This window comes from Neocloeon triangulifer, unplaced genomic scaffold, assembly GCF_031216515.1.
Source record: "Neocloeon triangulifer isolate White Clay Creek 2 clone unplaced genomic scaffold, ASM3121651v1 ptg000003l, whole genome shotgun sequence".
Classification (NCBI taxonomy): domain Eukaryota; kingdom Metazoa; phylum Arthropoda; class Insecta; order Ephemeroptera; family Baetidae; genus Neocloeon; species Neocloeon triangulifer.
The window spans coordinates 11,243,541-11,260,258 of NW_026775546.1; the positions used below are offsets into that span (position 1 = coordinate 11,243,541).

Here is a 16,718-nt window from a genome sequence, read left to right on the forward strand (position 1 = left end):
GTAATTACATTTATTTTGCGGAAGAAGGCCGCAAGGAAAAAAGATGGATCGATGTGAGAAATAAAATTAATGCAGCCGCAGAGTGTCAAAACGAATTTCGCTCGGTCTTTTCTGCGCGGCCGCAACAATGAAGCCTTATACAATAATAAAATACACCCGCAGTCTCTTTTGCTTTCTTCTCCGCGAGTCGGCCGGGGTGAGAGAAAAGGGCGAAAGAATAATAGCTTACGTTTTTCCATCCGATGAAAGCTTAATTAAATAACCGACGCGAAGGCAACGGAACTTTTTTTTCTTTTCCGTGTCAGCCTGCTTATTCAAATTTATTCAAAATATTGCGCGCGGGATGCTGGCCGCTGATAAAGAAGAATAATAATGCCATCACGAAGCCTCACCAACAACGGCCTTAAATTAAATGGACACGAAAAAGAACCGTTGTTTATTATAGTATACGAGGCCCATTTTTTCTGCTTTCCATATTTGGATAAATTTATTATATTCATCCAAGGAAAACTAAAAAAAATTTCTGATGCCTGCTCTGGCTTAATGAGCACCGATAGTATTTGGAGGAAAATTATCGTAGCTACTGAATAATGCGCATATTTTGTAGAAAATAAACAAAATTCATCGAATTATAAACATTTCCCATTTTTTCTGCATATATTTTATATTGATGTATAAAATAACAGATTCAACAGATTCTGGTTCATTTCAATTTCTTCAAATTCATTATAAAAAGACAAAATATTAGACTCTTTTCTTTGCAAAATTGGCCTTATGTTGGATTATTATCATTATCAGATAAATAAAGACAAAAAATTCGTTTTGGATCTTTTTAATTCGCTCCAAATTTATTTCAATTCATAAATTGTTACTTTAAAATTTTTTTAAATTTTTTTCAAACTTCTGAAGTTTTAAATAACTTCTCATTATAAGAGACTTTGTTAATTTTTTGATTACATCAAATTTTTTAATTGAAAATTGAGCCTGTAAAGTCGTTTTACATAAAAAGTTATGCTATTATTACCTAATAATTTTCTTTATTTGCCAAAATATTAAAAAATTGTTCTAAAAAACTTGCTTTGTAAAAAATCCTATATAATTTATTTTTTTATTTATCTTAAATTATTTAATAATTACCAAACAATGCATCTTTGGAGGATTAAAAATTATTAATCACCCAGTCGACATTTAGAAACGCATTGTACAGTTTTCAAAGGAAACCTATTTTATCATGCTAGGCTAAAAAAACTGCTCGAGGCGGCGCACCTCTCACGTCAGATACACTGTTTTGTTTGTTGTTCGCTCGGGTCGCGTGGAAAACAATGGGGCGTGGCACTAATTAGCGACGTATACACCATTGGAAATGCCACCCTTTCTTTGCGCCCAAAGGGCACGAAAAATAATGTATAGAGCGCGACACACGCTGCTATCTAATTACTCGCTGCGGGGGCATTAAAAGTTTAACAGTTGACATCAGTGTGCGCGCACATGCATAAAAGCATTCGCCGTTTTTGCCCCGTCGAGTGAGCAAACACTGCAAAACGAACGAGACACACAATGCAAGTGAACATGAAAAAAGCACCGTTTTAATCATTCATCGCGGAGTCGCGTCCGGCGGCGGCCCTCGCACGGGATTCGGAATTTCAGTGAAAAACTCTTTGTGCATTCATCATGGAAATTTACACAAGTCTTAAGCTTGCCACAAAATCATCAGAGGTATTAAAATTTTGAGTAATGAAATTATTAATATAGTTGTTTATTTGTCTCATTTTTCAGCACATTGTCTGCATTCACATTTTTGAACAAGCAATTATTGGTTGGACAAAAAGCAAGAATTTTTCTAAAACTTCGGTGATAAAATAGACCAAATTTACTGCATTGAGACTCGGTTGACTTAATTTTTGTTCTAGTCATTAATTTATTTTACTTTGAACAATAAAATTTACAAATTTAAAAAACTAGCAAAATTAGAAGTAACCCAGTTTAAGTTCGTGTTTTTTGATCTGCGACTAAAATTGTTCAAATCATCGTCAAATTATATATTTAACTTTTTCCAATTTTATTCTACTTTCCACTACATATCTATTTTATTTCAAAATCTAACCATCCCTAAATAAAATTATTGGAGTTGACTGAAAAAAACCCCACAACGTTCAGAAAGTGCATTATTTATTTTAAAATTGAATCTTTCATTGTTATTGAAGCAAAAAAGCTATTTGAATGCTATCAAAAAACCCGTGTTGTGTCCTTTTGTAAACTAAATGCCCGTCGCTATAATCTCATGTAATCAATCACAGCAGCGAATCCAATTCCGCATGAGACGCAATATTTGTTGACATCGCAACGAATTATACAAAAGTTCATTTTGAATGGCTCGCGTGGAATTACGAGCTGCCTCCGACGGGAAAAAGAACGATCAAATTTCCAGTCGCTCTATATTAAGAGCCGGCACGGAAAGTGGAGCGGAAAGCACGACGACGTCTGATAATAGCAATCTGGGGAAATCCGCATAAATCTTACACGACGAAAAGGGCCAAATTTTTCCAGCACGCGACGCGGATTTCCACGGCGCATCCGTCTCAAGACCCAATAGCATGTTTACACAATTCATGCGCCACAGCTCTGCGTGGAATAATTTCGGCAAATACACAACCGCGGGCTTGGAAATCTAATCAGCCCAAATATTATGTGGAATGACTAAGCCGAAGGCTATAAAATCAATTTTGAGGCAATAACAAAAAATTTCTGAACTAATAATTTGAAATTAAAAGAATCCATTGAACTCTGTTAAAATTACTGAATCAATGAATCCTATAAATTAATTCTCTTTTTTCCAAAGAAATTCTAAGCAAAAAATAAATTTTAAAATTCTTGCATTAAAAGTTAACTTTTTCGGAGTGGCATTTATAAATCAATCATTTTTTTCCAAGTTCTTTTTCATATTTCTGTGATTTCATATTTTATACTAAGAAAACTGAAATTAATTAATTTTATTATTTTAATTTAATATATTTGAAGTCATGAAATGAAATTATATTTCCAATCTGTGAAATAAATATTTAACCGATTATAATCCACCGACCTTTGTTCTGATTCATTGTGCGGGTCACTGTGCAACAATGGCTCACGTTCGGGCCATTCATCACACGCAGGGCTTTGTTGTTCTTTCGGACTAATAGAGGCGCGCGCGGTGTTTGCGTGCAAGTCGAAAATGAACCCGGGTTGTAGTTTCGCGATTTATGCCCTCCGGTGGCATAAATAAACACGACAATTACACCCATAATTCGCAGTTTGCTTGCTTGTCTCGCCGCTAATAATAGCCTGCGAGCGCTCTCGGTTGACGACTGGCTGTCGGCTTGAGGAATTGCCAGCAACGTGATTGCGCTAATTTGAGCTCGCGCCTCTCACTCTTGCACCAATTAGCCTTTTAGCGAAGTGAGCAGAATCATTTTAAAGACCCTTCGTGAGTGGATTTCGCGAAATCCTGGTTGGATCAAAGCACTTTAGTCAAACCAGTAATCCAATCGGAAGTTGGAGGCAGAGAAGAGCGCGTTTGCCTGGCAAATTGGAAACGGTATCGCTTTAATGGTCAGAGCAAACAGCAACTCTAAAAACGGACCCGGCCGGCTTAGTGAGTTTGTTGGCTTTCCAACGCGTGTTGTTTCTAATGACTAGGGCAAATAGCCGCATGCAAATGGCCAGTTGTCTGCACCGACAACGCAAGTAAATTTTATGATACTATTTTTATTTGCAATTTCGTTTTACGGATTATTGTTTTCTGAAAGGGTTTGATTTTTTTTCGGCAAAAACATTTGAATTTGATCATTTGAGTGAAGATTTTAAGTTTAATTTATGATGGACTTTTCAAAATTTGCTGAGCAGTGATATAAAATTTCAACAAGCTCTTTAATATCAATTCAATAAATTCCTGCATTAAATTATTTGAATTCTGGATATAAGTTCCTTATTTGCCCCTTTTGAACAGTCCTGAAATATTTTAGCAGTTTTGAATGAAACAAATAAACAAATGTTGATAACTTCACATGACTTTTAATGTACTTTAAAAAAATAAAATTGGCCATTTTAATACATTTTCACCTTTTTTCAGAATCTTTGACTACTTTTAAAATTTTCAACCCTTTAATTGCTCGTTGTTAATGTATTCCTCTGCAGAATTTCTCATTAAGAAACGCGTCCTACAACCGTTTCTTCATTGCAGGGCGTCAAGGAGGTCATTTGATTAACATTTAAATTAAAAAAGCGGCGGCAGCCACTCGAGGCGGTCCTGTCTGGAATTCCGTCCGAAACACGAGCAATTTCCATCCTCGAGCAATTCCATCAGCACACACTCCCCTTGATTAACTCTGCATAGACTTTTCGCGCGTGTTCCTCCACGGAATTAATTCTGCAGCATCGCGAAAGCGGCTGGATCGGGGTGCCGTTTGCCAGCGCATTAGCCAGCCAAACTGTTGATTTAGCCGAGCACACTTTTCGCCTACACGCCGCAACTTTCTTTTTTTTTGCGCACTTAGCAGTAAATGGTTGCGGGAACGACGCCAGCCAGAGTTGGTGGGAAATTTTCCAACGCAGACCCAATAAGGGTACGTACATGAGAAGCAGTTTTTCGCCGACTGAAAAACTTGCTCCGATCCGGAAAACTTTTGTGTGGCAAAGAAAAAATGGAAAGAGTATTATATGAAGCAGTTTTTCCTGATAATAGAATTATGCCATTAATGTAATAAAAAATATCATATTGCAGAAGAAAAGGCAAAATTTACTTTCAATCAATTATGGAAGTTATTTCATTAAACTGAGAGACATTTACTTTGACTTTATGTATTCATATTTTGACCTTAAATAATTGTTTAATATTATTTGATTTGATCAATTGTTACTTCTGATGCTCATCCCTGTCGTTCTAGCATTTTCCAGACTAACTAGCAATTTTAAAAACGTTAGAATTCATGGCTCAAATTAGCCATTTCATAAAAATATTTTCTTCCCGCAAATTAAAACTTATTTCTGTTTATTCGCTCTACGTTGAGATTGAAACAACTGGAAAAAAAATTTCAAAAATGTTCTGCCTTTCACTCCGACTTGAAAAAAGTCACCACAAGAAGTGTTAGCGTCTCTTGCTGTCGTTTTATGATATATTTAAATATTTCAACGCCTCAGATGAACGATGAGAGCAGGGTTGCCGCACTTTATAGAATTGCTCAGAAATTCTCATCGTAAAAGCCAACCAAGAAGGAGTAAATAAAATGAACCACCACCGGGCGAATCGGAAGACTGGATGCAGAATAAAAAGCATGCAAATAAAATTTTTCCCGTGTGGATGGCCTTTATATTTCCCTCGTTCACTCACAGCTGGGTATGGAAATGTCTCGCCGATAAAAAGATGGCGCGCAAACGTTATCTGCCATTACGCGAAACTGCATTTATAGTAAAAAATAAGCAAATGTATGTTTTGCAAACGATAAATTCTAAATTGTCTCTAGCATTTTAATAGGCAATCCGCCCGACCTGTTTGTAGCGCGGATTGCATACCCGACGCTCTTCAGGGGCCAAACCGTGTCCACTGATTCGAACAATAATAATTGATACAATACATGCTATGCTCACATCAGCGTGGGTTGTGATTTGTGAGTGACGCGTTCTGCCCATCATATTGATCCGCATCACTTTTACTTTTGACGTTGATAATTGAAATTTAATTTCAAAAGGAAGATTTTGATCACAAAATCATTACGTAGCAGAATTTTAAAATATTTAATAAAAAAGTAATGAATCAAGTGTTTTTAATTTTTTTTATAATAAATTATATTTAATGATATTATACTATATTTTTTGCAGTAAAACTTTAATTTTAAAGAAAGTTTTAACGCAAAATTTGATGCTAGAAAGTGTTATGTAAACTCATCATAATTATTTAAATTTTGAATCAATAATAAAATTTCAATCACCTCAAATTGGATTCAATTATAATTAAAATTACTTAAAAACTTCTGGTGTGATGAAAATGTTACAAAAAAATATTAATTGATTTATTGATCAAACGCCATCGGCGTGCAAAGACTTAAAAAAATTAAATGAATTTATTCAACCTCTGTTTTAATTTTATATTTTCTAAGCCCCTAAAACCTTAAAAACGTCCCTTTTTGTAATCGAAACAATAAAAGTCCTTCCCTGAGCGATTATTCGAGTCAAGAGGTCACAAATTCCAAACACTCGACCAAGCGTAATGAATGCCATCTTGAAGCAATTTCGCTGCAAATCGGCCTAATCGACACGCAGCGAGCCTCTGTTTCAAGGGCGCGTCTCGCTCGGCTAATTGGCGAGAAGGGTCGCGCGTATGTTTGTGTATTCTCAACATGCTGCAAGGGTTGTTGCGGCGTAATGTGTGCGTGTGTGTGTGCACCGGCGACGAGGGGCGCAGCCGAGAGGGTGTGTAGTGGGTATATTTTGAGCCGAGTGCGCCTGCCTTGCCCGCGAGCCGAGCCAGTTCGCCGGTGGGCGCCGCTCCAGACACCGTCAGTGTCCTGCGAGCGCGCGAGCCGACAACAACTACCCCCTCAACTCTGCAGACTTACTTGTGAACGTGCTTGTTTGGGAGTTCAGTTTTGCTTTAAAGAGAGGTTCAGTCCGAGTCTCCTTCTTACAAAGGTAGGCCTTCATTATATGAAATTGAATCAAAGGTACATTTCAACCGCATTTTTACAAAACATGCCAAATTTCAATTTTTTTTCCAATATTTCGGGAAATTCTAAAAAGGTTATAAATTAATTTTATTTTCTTTTGCCAAAACTGCTCCTTTTATCGCTGTTCATTTTCGCCCTTTTAAATAAGGGAGATAAATTTAAATTGTTCCCATTTTTTTTTAAATTTAGCTTGTTCAACAATCAACCTTTAAAACCAGTAATCCCTACAATAATAAACAGAGCGTTTGGTGATGTGTTAATTAATTCAGTAGAGCTTGTGGTTAATTTCACTGCCACCGCTGACAGTTGTTGACACTTTTAAAGGTCAAACGTTTATATTCTCTTGGGAGATTAACCCTGCTATATTTGATGTACTTTGAAAGCAAATGAAAATGAATTCCAGAGTCTACACACAATCAAATTTATAACTTAGGTTTTGGTGGCTCTAGATTTACTTTATTTGAATTTATAAAACTTGAATTAAGTTCTATTGAGAGAAAACAGAGTAAAAAAGTAATTGTTAAATCTTGCGTGCACTTCTACTACATAGAAATGCGAAAATATCATAAAAATCAGCTTATTATCTGTTCACATTCATATCTTTTCCTTGAAAACAATAATCAGTTTTTTCCAACTCATAAACTTTTTTGTAAATCATTGGGTCTATTCTAAATGGCTTCAGTTTTCCTGAGAAGCCGATTCCCGCAAGGTTTGCAAGATTTTGCTCCACTTTTCCGGTTAATAAGGAAAGGATTTAGTTGCCTTTCGACTTGGCCTGTCTTGTAAATTAACGACCTATTCACGTTTCTGATTGTGAGAGATGAATGCCTACTAGAAGGCGTGGGTTTTGCCTCTAACGCGCCTTCAGTCTTGGCGAGCTCCCCAGCGGGCAACAATCGAACTTTGCATATATCGAGTGATTTTCCCTAGAACAGGTTAATGGAAGTTTCAAGTTAGATTAATAAGTTTGTTTCGAATCTAATAAAAAAATATTCTAATATGTATGAGAAGAATATATTTTATAAAAAAAATGTATTAATTTTTTATAAAATTTATGTGAAAAACAATCTTATTTTTTTCTTCAAACCAGGCAGGTTTCATTATGGAATAAAAAGTCTTAAAAATTAGTGTTTCAGCTCCTCTAATTTGCAAGGGCACATTTGGGAACCATGAATTTGTCGCTACGACTTGCAGTTTTTGCCACCGTAGCATCTAGTTTAATCCAAAACAATGGCCCGGCAAAAAACAATTCAGGGCCAAATTGCATGCAGGGTTGCTAATTAAGACGAATCGCCAGGGGCGCCAGATAGGCCCGTGCATTTTCATTGCGAAACACAATCAGGACCGGTAGAGGGGAATTGCACACGTTTCCACGAATCGTTGGCAGAAACAAAAGGCGTGTGTGCATACCAAGTTAAATGTGCTCGTTAATCAACTCGGGCAAAAGTGAGTCGTTGAATTATGCAGTGGTCGAGAGTGAGTGTTATTTTTTCGCTGGGGAAAAATTGGACGCTGTCACAAAAATGAGAGGCTTTCAACCTGATGGTTTCTGTGAAACTTTTAAAACCAGGCCAACAGGTCTCCTTTTGGTTTCAGCTTAGTTTTGAGTTTTTAAAGATCTTTCACTGCAGAAGCGATAAAAAAATTTATGAATGCTGCATCTTAAAAAGATAGATTTTTTGAGGAAATTGCTTTATTAAAGTTTGCGAGGATCCATTTTTAGCATGATAGATGGATGAGACGATTATTTGGTTAAATATATTTTGTGCTTAAAAATGGAAATTTTGGGAACAGTGTAATTTAAATTGTGTTATTTTGGGTAAAAATTAAAATTTTTCATAACTAATTTATCTACTTAAAAAAATGACATTAATTTTTAAAGATCCAAAAACTCTTGAAAATTTCATTTGAACATGAAATCTGAATCAAATGAAATTTAGTTTACGATGTTTATTTGAGTTAATGAAAATAAGTTAGAGAAACGTTTGCATAATATTAATTAATTTGAAGGCTTTTCCTTGTTTCTACTTTTGATATTTGAAGTGTTTTGCTAGTTTAATTGCTTGTTTAGAATATTTTATAAAAACCCTCCAAAAGAATTATTTATTCAAATATATGGGAAAAACAAGGAAATCCGGCTTAAATTTCTTAAAAAAGTCACGTTTCGGAAAAACAAATTTGCTTTCAATAGCAATAAAAAAAGTCAAGGGGCTCATTGTTCGTATTGCATTTTTTATACTTGGTACTAAAGTTGAAGTGATGTGTTTTCCCAATTATTCTAAAAAAGGCAAACCTTTCTTTATTTCTGCCAATTAAAATAAATATCTTTAGCGTTTGTTACTGTCAATCAAGGTCTATTTTACTCTCTACCATTATTATTATATTATGCTCCGTGTAATGAAACAGTTGCAAGTTGAAAAGCAAAGGGGGGAACAAACAAATAAACAAACAGGGCACCTGCATGGCTGTCAGTGCGCCCACAATCTACGAGTCCTCCCGTCCGCCTGCAAAGAGAAATGTGAATAATAATCTGTTTATCTGTTTTGGAGCAGTTGTTGTTTCTCGTTGGCTGGTTGCTGCGGCTGACTTTTAATTGCATCACGTGTCTGTGCGCAGCGGTCGAAGCACGTTCCCATTATGAACGGGGAAAGAACGGAGGAATTATCCTACGTGTTCCGGAAATGGCGTGACACCGCGTTTAGATGGATTTCACAGATCTGGCTGCGGCCGAGCGTGCACCATGCTTTTGCACCGCGTGACGTGATTTAATTAAATTTGGACACGTCTTCAAACTGAAACGGAAAACAAGGGGTGTGTGTGTATCGTCCCGCCCTTGTCGGAATTCACTTAGCGATGTATGGCTGTCAAAAACAAAGCAGCTCGAGTGTTTCGTCACGATTGCAAAATCACCAAGGCTGAGTGAGTGGAAAAGAGTCCAAACAAGTTTTCCAGCAGGCGTAGAGTTGGATATAATTAAAGCAAAGTGGCTGGAACAAACTTAAATTGCTTTGAACTTTTAAAGTGAGGTTGGAAACTTTCAGAAAATTTCATAGTTCAGATACTTTTGAAGTTCATGAAGGTAATTTTTGAGATAGATAAATAAAAACAAAATTTTTATTTTAAAAATACTAAAACCGCTTGCATTGTCAATATGATCTAATTTCAAATTCAAGTTTTTTAATCTCTTAAATGGATTAACTGCTACTATAAGGCTTGAAATTTTTAAAATTTTAGTTAGATTTTGACAAGTATAAATTTATTTACATTTATCCTAATTAATATGACTTGTATTTACTTGAAGAACGAGAAACAAACAGCGTGAAAAGTGCAGACGCAAAGAGCAGAAGGCAAACAGACGCATTCCCACGCCGAGAAAAGCAAACCTCTCCTTGTGCCTGTGCGTGCGAATAGAAATATCTCCGCGAGCGTAATAAAGTAATTCGTGGAGGATTTGGAATATTTGCGCAGGCAAAGGAAAGGAGAGTCGAGGCATCGCACCCTTTGCTCTTGGTGAGAGCAAAGAGAAAGAAAGGCCTGCTTTTCGTCTCTTCTCAACGCATACAAAAGGGCACGGTCGGTTTTCTTACAAAATGTTGTTGGCAAGAAGCACATTGTAGCCAAAAACTTGTTCAAGAGTTTTTGGGCAAGACGCAACTTTACCAAAACTTCCTTGAACAAGAATCGCCAGGATTTGGCCAGGATTCACCAGTGCTGCCACCTATGAATGAGAACAATTTAAAATGAATTCAATTCAATCCAATATAATATCTAATATCTATTAATTGACCTCAAATCAATTAAGGTTTTTATATTTTGAACTTTTTTAGTTTCTGGGTTTATTTAAATTTTGTCTCGGCCATAACCTATTTGACGAGGCAAAATGGAGACAGTGCTGCCACCTACAAATGAAATCAATTATTTTTTTATCATAATTATCATCATAAAATGATTTATAACTTGCGTGGTATTGTAACCCCTTGTTGATATTAATAAAATTAATTTTAATTATTAAAAATTACATCTATACAATTATAACAGTTTGTTTTTGGTTCTAAATTCATCTTGTCAAAATTTTCTTCTTGCCGACAACATAAATAAATGTGTTTCTTGGGCACACCTTTCACCCTTTCGGAGAAAGAGATATGCGGGCGTAAAATAGAGAGACACGCACACGACACGCTGCAGATCATCTTTACGACGCGGAAACATGAAACTGGCCCACTCGAGAGTCACGCACACGCAGCCTCACCTGCCGATGCCTGTCTCATTAAGAGTTTTACGCTTGCTTTTGTGCAACCGCTGCTGCTGATGGCGCCTCGGAATTAAGCATTCCTCCGAGTCTTATCCAACTATTTAATTACGGACAGTCAGGGAAGCAAGCTGACGAGCGGGTGGAATTAATCCGATGCTAGTTTCCCTCCCCTCGGCTCTGCATGCCTCTCTTGAAATTTATCTCTTAATTTTAAAACAGCTCCTCGTCTTGAGCACCCAACGTAGCGAAGCGGCACTTTTGACAGCGGGGAGTCTTTGCAGACAAATTATGTGCTTCAAAAGGGTCAGCTTAATTTAATACACGAGACTCAAAAGAATTTTCAATTCCAAAGATAACTTTCTTTAAAAATTCTCGGAATTTTGATTAAAGTTTAATAAATGACACAGAAATGTGAAAAAAAATTACTTTCCGTTTATCTAACACTTCTTAAATAATAAAGGAGTTTATAGAATTTCAAAATCTTTCTGTTAAAGATCATTTTAATTAAACATGTGAGAAAACAACTGTAATTTTTCTTAAAATTCAAAAACTAAAATAATCTCACAATTGAGTAATAATATTTATCAATATAATCTGCATCATTTATGAATTTCTGCAAAAAGTAAAAAAGAATTAAATTAACAACTAATTGCAATAAAAAACGGATACTTTTTTAAAGTTGCTTCAGAAAAAATATAAATGTATTTTAGGGAAAGAAAATTAATATTAACTTCCACATCGCTCATACATTTTAATTCAGGCTCTGCAACCATTATTGTTCTTTATCTGAGGAAGTCCAATAATTCTAATGGCCACACCAACAACGAGGGAAATTTTGAAAGGCCAGATACTTTCGCCAACTCATTGTGAAATAATCGCCCAAGCCCATCTCTCTCTGGCCACACTTCTTCTTTTCGCAACAACCCCAAACGATCTCCCCTCCAACAATGAACCGAATCAGTGCAAAAGCAGCCGAGTGAATCGCGGGTCGAGTGCAGAGCAAAGGGCGGCTTCTTCTTTCTCATTGTGCTGTGTTTTCTAAACAGAGGCCAGGAGTTTTGATTATATCGACGCCACAGGGGTCTTTCTCTTGCCCTGGCGCTTATTTACTCGCAAAGCGCCGCCGCTGCTCTTGATTAATTCGGCCGAAAGGAGTTTTCCAGGCAAAGTGGATGTAAAAGGACACTTTCACAGCAGTTGATTTTGAGACTCGCTCTCAGGCGGGAATTGAACCGAAAAGAGCCTGTCGGGCTTCACCGCCCTTCCTGTCCTTCATCAGGCTTCACTCGAAAAGATTTCAACAAAATTTACTTCTAAGCAGAAGAGAGGAAGTAATGTAAAGTAATATCTTCTTTTGCACTCAAAAAAACCGAGGAAAGTTGGAGAAAATAAAATAAGAACAACAAAATTCCACTTTAATCAGAATTTTATTAAAAACGATCAAAATTTTTTTTATCTGAACTTTGAACATTTTCCTACACAGTCTTCCAACTTTTAGTGTCCATGAATAATATTATGAGATCCAACTTAGCCATTGCTATACGGTGCTCCTGCAAAAATCATGTCCGCAATCAATCAAAAACTTTTTAATGGCGAAGCTTAAAATGTAGTTCCGCCCGTCTCTGTGTCTCTCGTAATTTGAATAAATTAATATTAACTACGGTGGTGTGGCGAGCATGTGAAAATTGCCGTCGAAAAACTTCTGCGACCAACGTTACTTTTTTGCATTAAAAAGTTGGTTCGTTGCACCCGCAGCTGCACGAACTGCTAACTAGAAAAGCTCGGCAAAATGGAGCAAACTGCAATTACCAGCCGAGCTAATCACGCCCCGATTATTTAATGTGCAAGACTCAAATGCATGCATGTCAAAAGCTCGGTTCATGTAGAGCAAAAAGTAGCATATATTAATTTTCAAACGTCGGAAGCAGGCGATTTGTAAATCAAAAGAGTTGATTTAAAAGCAATTCTATATCCATTGGCAACGAGTGCAAAAATCGCTTTGCAGAATTGAGTCATGAAATGGGAATGAGCTCTTCTCTCTAATTTCTTTCATTAAATGCCCTTTCTTAAATTTAATCAAAGTATAATATAATTTATTAAACAATTTTTAAAAACTATTTTACCTATCAACAGCAATTTAGTTTTTTAAACTCAACTTATTTTCCAAGTAAATCAATTTAATGGATTTTTTTACTTTTGTCAACCAAAACCTGTCACAAAATAAGCCCCTTGAGGCTCATTACTTATTGAAAAAGGGCAGGTCGGCACACATTTTATTTATTTTGATCAACAAAGGCGTTCAGCACAAGTCCAATTACGATGAAATTAATTTATGTGAATAGATGGTCTGCCCCGTGGGCGAGTCGTCGTCGCTCTTTCTTCCTTTCGAACGCATTCGCTGACACGGCTGCTTTGCACAGCAGAAGGACGGTTATTTTTGGCGGACTGTCTTCTTTCTTTCTTTCAACGTTGCGTGTTGCTTCACATTGACGAATGAATGGAACTGCTCTGAAAAGCGACGAGACGTAACAGTATTACGTGACAACTCGCCAACGATAAGTTTTGAGAATGAAGCAACTTTATTTAAAATAACAGTTGAAAATTCCAAATTTTTTTAATTTTGCAACCCTTAGCTGAAGAATTTTAAAGCGAGAAATTAGAAATTTACAAAAAGATTTTTCCATTCATCAGTCTAGACTATCTAAAAGAAAAATTGATAAAATTTATTTCAAGAAATTAATTTTTTTGTGGCCTTACATAAAAATATTCGTCTCGATTGTGGGAATAACTGTTGTTATTTGTTCCAGAAATGCGATGATTTTCTTTCAAAGTCAACCAAATTTTCTTGTGAAAATTTTCAAATTGTCAGGGATAATGTCAATATGGGTCTATAAATTTATTTAGAAGTGACCCTTTTTTGTTCTTTTTAAAACTTTTTAAATGGAAACGAATTTTTATTGTAATTCGTGAAAAAGACTATAATTTCCTCTTTTTATATTGTTGCAGGTGAGGGTCTGAAAAATTCCGAGGTGATCATTTTACTGGCAACTGGTGAGTGTCCAAAATGTGCAAAATTCGTCCAGCCGTGAGAGTATATTGGCGTCACGTTTTTAATTTCATTCAAACGGGGCCGAATCGCAATGCAGGCGTGTAATTTCCTGGCTGCGGAGTTCATTTTTTACCAGTCGAAAATTTATATCTACGCGTGTGCGCAGAGGGCGAAAAAACGGTGCTAAATAAAACGGTTTAAATGCTAAATACGTGAGGAGCGGACAAAGTTTTTCGGCCGCTCTTTTAATAACGCCTCGTGCGTTTTTAATTTTATATATATTCCGGCGGGCCGCGTCGGCGACGCGCCTCGGCCGCCGCGTTTTTCTCATTAAAGCAATAATTTCGAGCTGGAGGACATGATTTGTGAGTTTCGCGCGTTTTCCGCTTTTCTCGGGGAGTAATGAAGCGCAGGAATTATTTCCGCGCAATTAGGCTGCTTTTTTGCCAGCTCTCGACGTGATCGAGCAGTGTGATTAAACAAAGGAAAACACAATGACACTTTTAATCATTTTCTCCCAAGCAACGTTAATTAGCTGCTCCAACAGTCCTTTGAGAATATCCTACTCCATCCTATTATTTGTGGAAGAAGCAAATCATTTAAATTAGGACCTGTTAATTTAGGCTGAAATTAACAAAAGGAAACTTAAAACAATGATCGCCTGGATAGAATTGAAAGGAAAATTATAGTAAAATTGGAGCTTTTTATATCTTATATATACATGACTTAATTTAATGTAAAATTTTGATGTTAGAACAAACATATTTTCACCTAAATTAATTAAATATGATACATTGAGATAGTTAGGATGGAGATGAATTTAAAGTCGACATTTACTTGATGGGTGTGTGCAAGGCAGCTAGGAAACGACTCGAAAACTAATTGAGAATAACAAATTTTAAATCAGTTCTATTTTGAATAAAAAAACGACAGATTTTCTTCAAACAGATAGAACTTTAAAAAAATATTTGAAAATAAATTTTAAGGTTCATTGAAAAATCCTCTAAATTTTTTGATAATTTATTGAAAAATCAAGAGACCGTATAAAAAATATCATTAATTCAAATAAAGACAAAAAATTTCATTAGAATCAATTTACTAAATTTCTTTCTTCTAATTATTCTAGTCATTAGTTATTATTTCGCGTGCTATCAAGAAACATCCCCTCGTTGAATCAACTGACTTAGCAGCGACTGATTGTTGAACTTTGAATCCAAAGTCTCATCACGGACAAACTTAATTAACTTTGCCAATCCTCTAAATATTCGAATGGAACTTTTCTCTCAGTCAGCATAGATTCGAGATTTCCAAAGGGGTGAAAATGCGCCTGACCGAGAAAACGATCTCCCAGTCTTTCCAATCCAAATTCGATTTTGCTCTCACCCATGTCAAGTCAGAGGGGGTATTAAATCTGAGCTGCCGCGACTCGAGCTGATCGTCGTCAAAGTCTCATTGTGCAATCAAAAATTATTGAGGCGCACGTAACGATTCAAATTATTGAGCTCTCAACAGGAAAATTACGTTTAGTCGACGACAGCCTTCTTCGTCTCTTCTCCGAGCTCAAAATGAACTTTGCTTTTTACAGCTGACGCAAAGATAAAGTGCTGGAGCGTCCTTTCTCCGGCAGGGAGCACATTGGACAAGAGATAAGCGCACGATTAACATTCCTCGCAGTTCTTTCTGCCAGTTGGCTTTAATAGGTAATCTTAACGATTTTGCTCAGGAGAGTGCGAACCGTTGATTTCGTCTCATTAAAAATTCTCTTTCTCCTCCCAAAAGTAAAGTCAGCCGAGGGCGCGCGTGAAACGCGCAAAACTTCAGCTTCGTTGGCCAAACTGAAAGTAAAATCGTTGAAAAGACGGCAAAAATCACAATAAAAGAGCTAAATCTGCCAACTGCGTAATTTCTCTCGTGATCATTTAAAAGTTGATTTGTCGAAGAGTTCTGGGGTGTATAAAATTATTTAAATATTGACAAAAATTAAATGAAATTTTTTTTCCATTCATTTCTTATTCAAAATTTCCCTCGTCTCTCTCGCGGCGCCACAAAAAGCGAAAACATTCTCTGTTGTTTACCGAAATTAGAAATCACCTTGTTTGCTCGCAAAAAAAGCGGCTTTCACATGCGTGCAAAAAAAAATCAACTCGATGGTGGTGTTTGCCTTTGGGGAATCAAAAACACACACTGCAAAGCCAGAGCAAATAGAATGGGAACATTTTCCCTCACTTGTCCGAAATCAGATGTTGCAAAAAAAGAAACAGATTCACAGGTATATAGCATTTTTGTTAGTTTTTTCGCACTTTGGAAAAAAGTGGAAATCGATGGTTGGTGGTTGGTTTCGTAACGAGATACTCGCTTTTTTGCTTATTACACAAAGGGTCTCTCTCTTTTTCTCTTTCGGCTCCCAGAGGTCTTCCTTCCTTTGATCTCGCTCTCGTTTCCGTGCTTTTTAACTCGCTTCCACGCAGCTATAATTTCATTTCATTTGCATCACAATGACTGCAAAACCCAAGGCAGTGTTGCCGAATGACGCAGTCAAATGAGAAACAATACCCATTTCAAGCATCAAGTATCTTTCACTATAAAAATAAAAAACCGGCGTCAAATGTCAAAGGGCGCGTATTGAAAGTAGTAGAAATACTTTTGAATTTCTGCTATAAAAAATAAATCGTTTGGAATGGCAGTTTGTGCGTTTCGTATATTTTTTACAACTTTGGCA

General features: G+C 36.4%; 1 protein-coding gene across 7 annotated transcripts in view; it reads left to right on the top strand.

Annotated features, from left to right (window-relative positions):
• Positions 1–16,718, top strand: part of LOC132205602 (protein O-linked-mannose beta-1,2-N-acetylglucosaminyltransferase 1-like) — a 166,188-nt gene that overhangs the window by 124,058 nt on the left and 25,412 nt on the right. For 4 of the 7 annotated variants that reach the window (XM_059634751.1, XM_059634757.1, XM_059634752.1 and 1 more), the window contains one exon: positions 13,957–14,001. The exons of 1 other annotated variant lie outside the window; for it this stretch is intronic. The gene's annotated coding sequence lies outside the window, so the exon portion shown is untranslated. Of the gene's footprint in view, positions 1–6,512; positions 6,664–13,956; positions 14,002–16,718 lie in introns of those variants that run through there. 2 more of the 7 variants (XM_059634755.1, XM_059634756.1) reach the window with 2 other exon arrangements.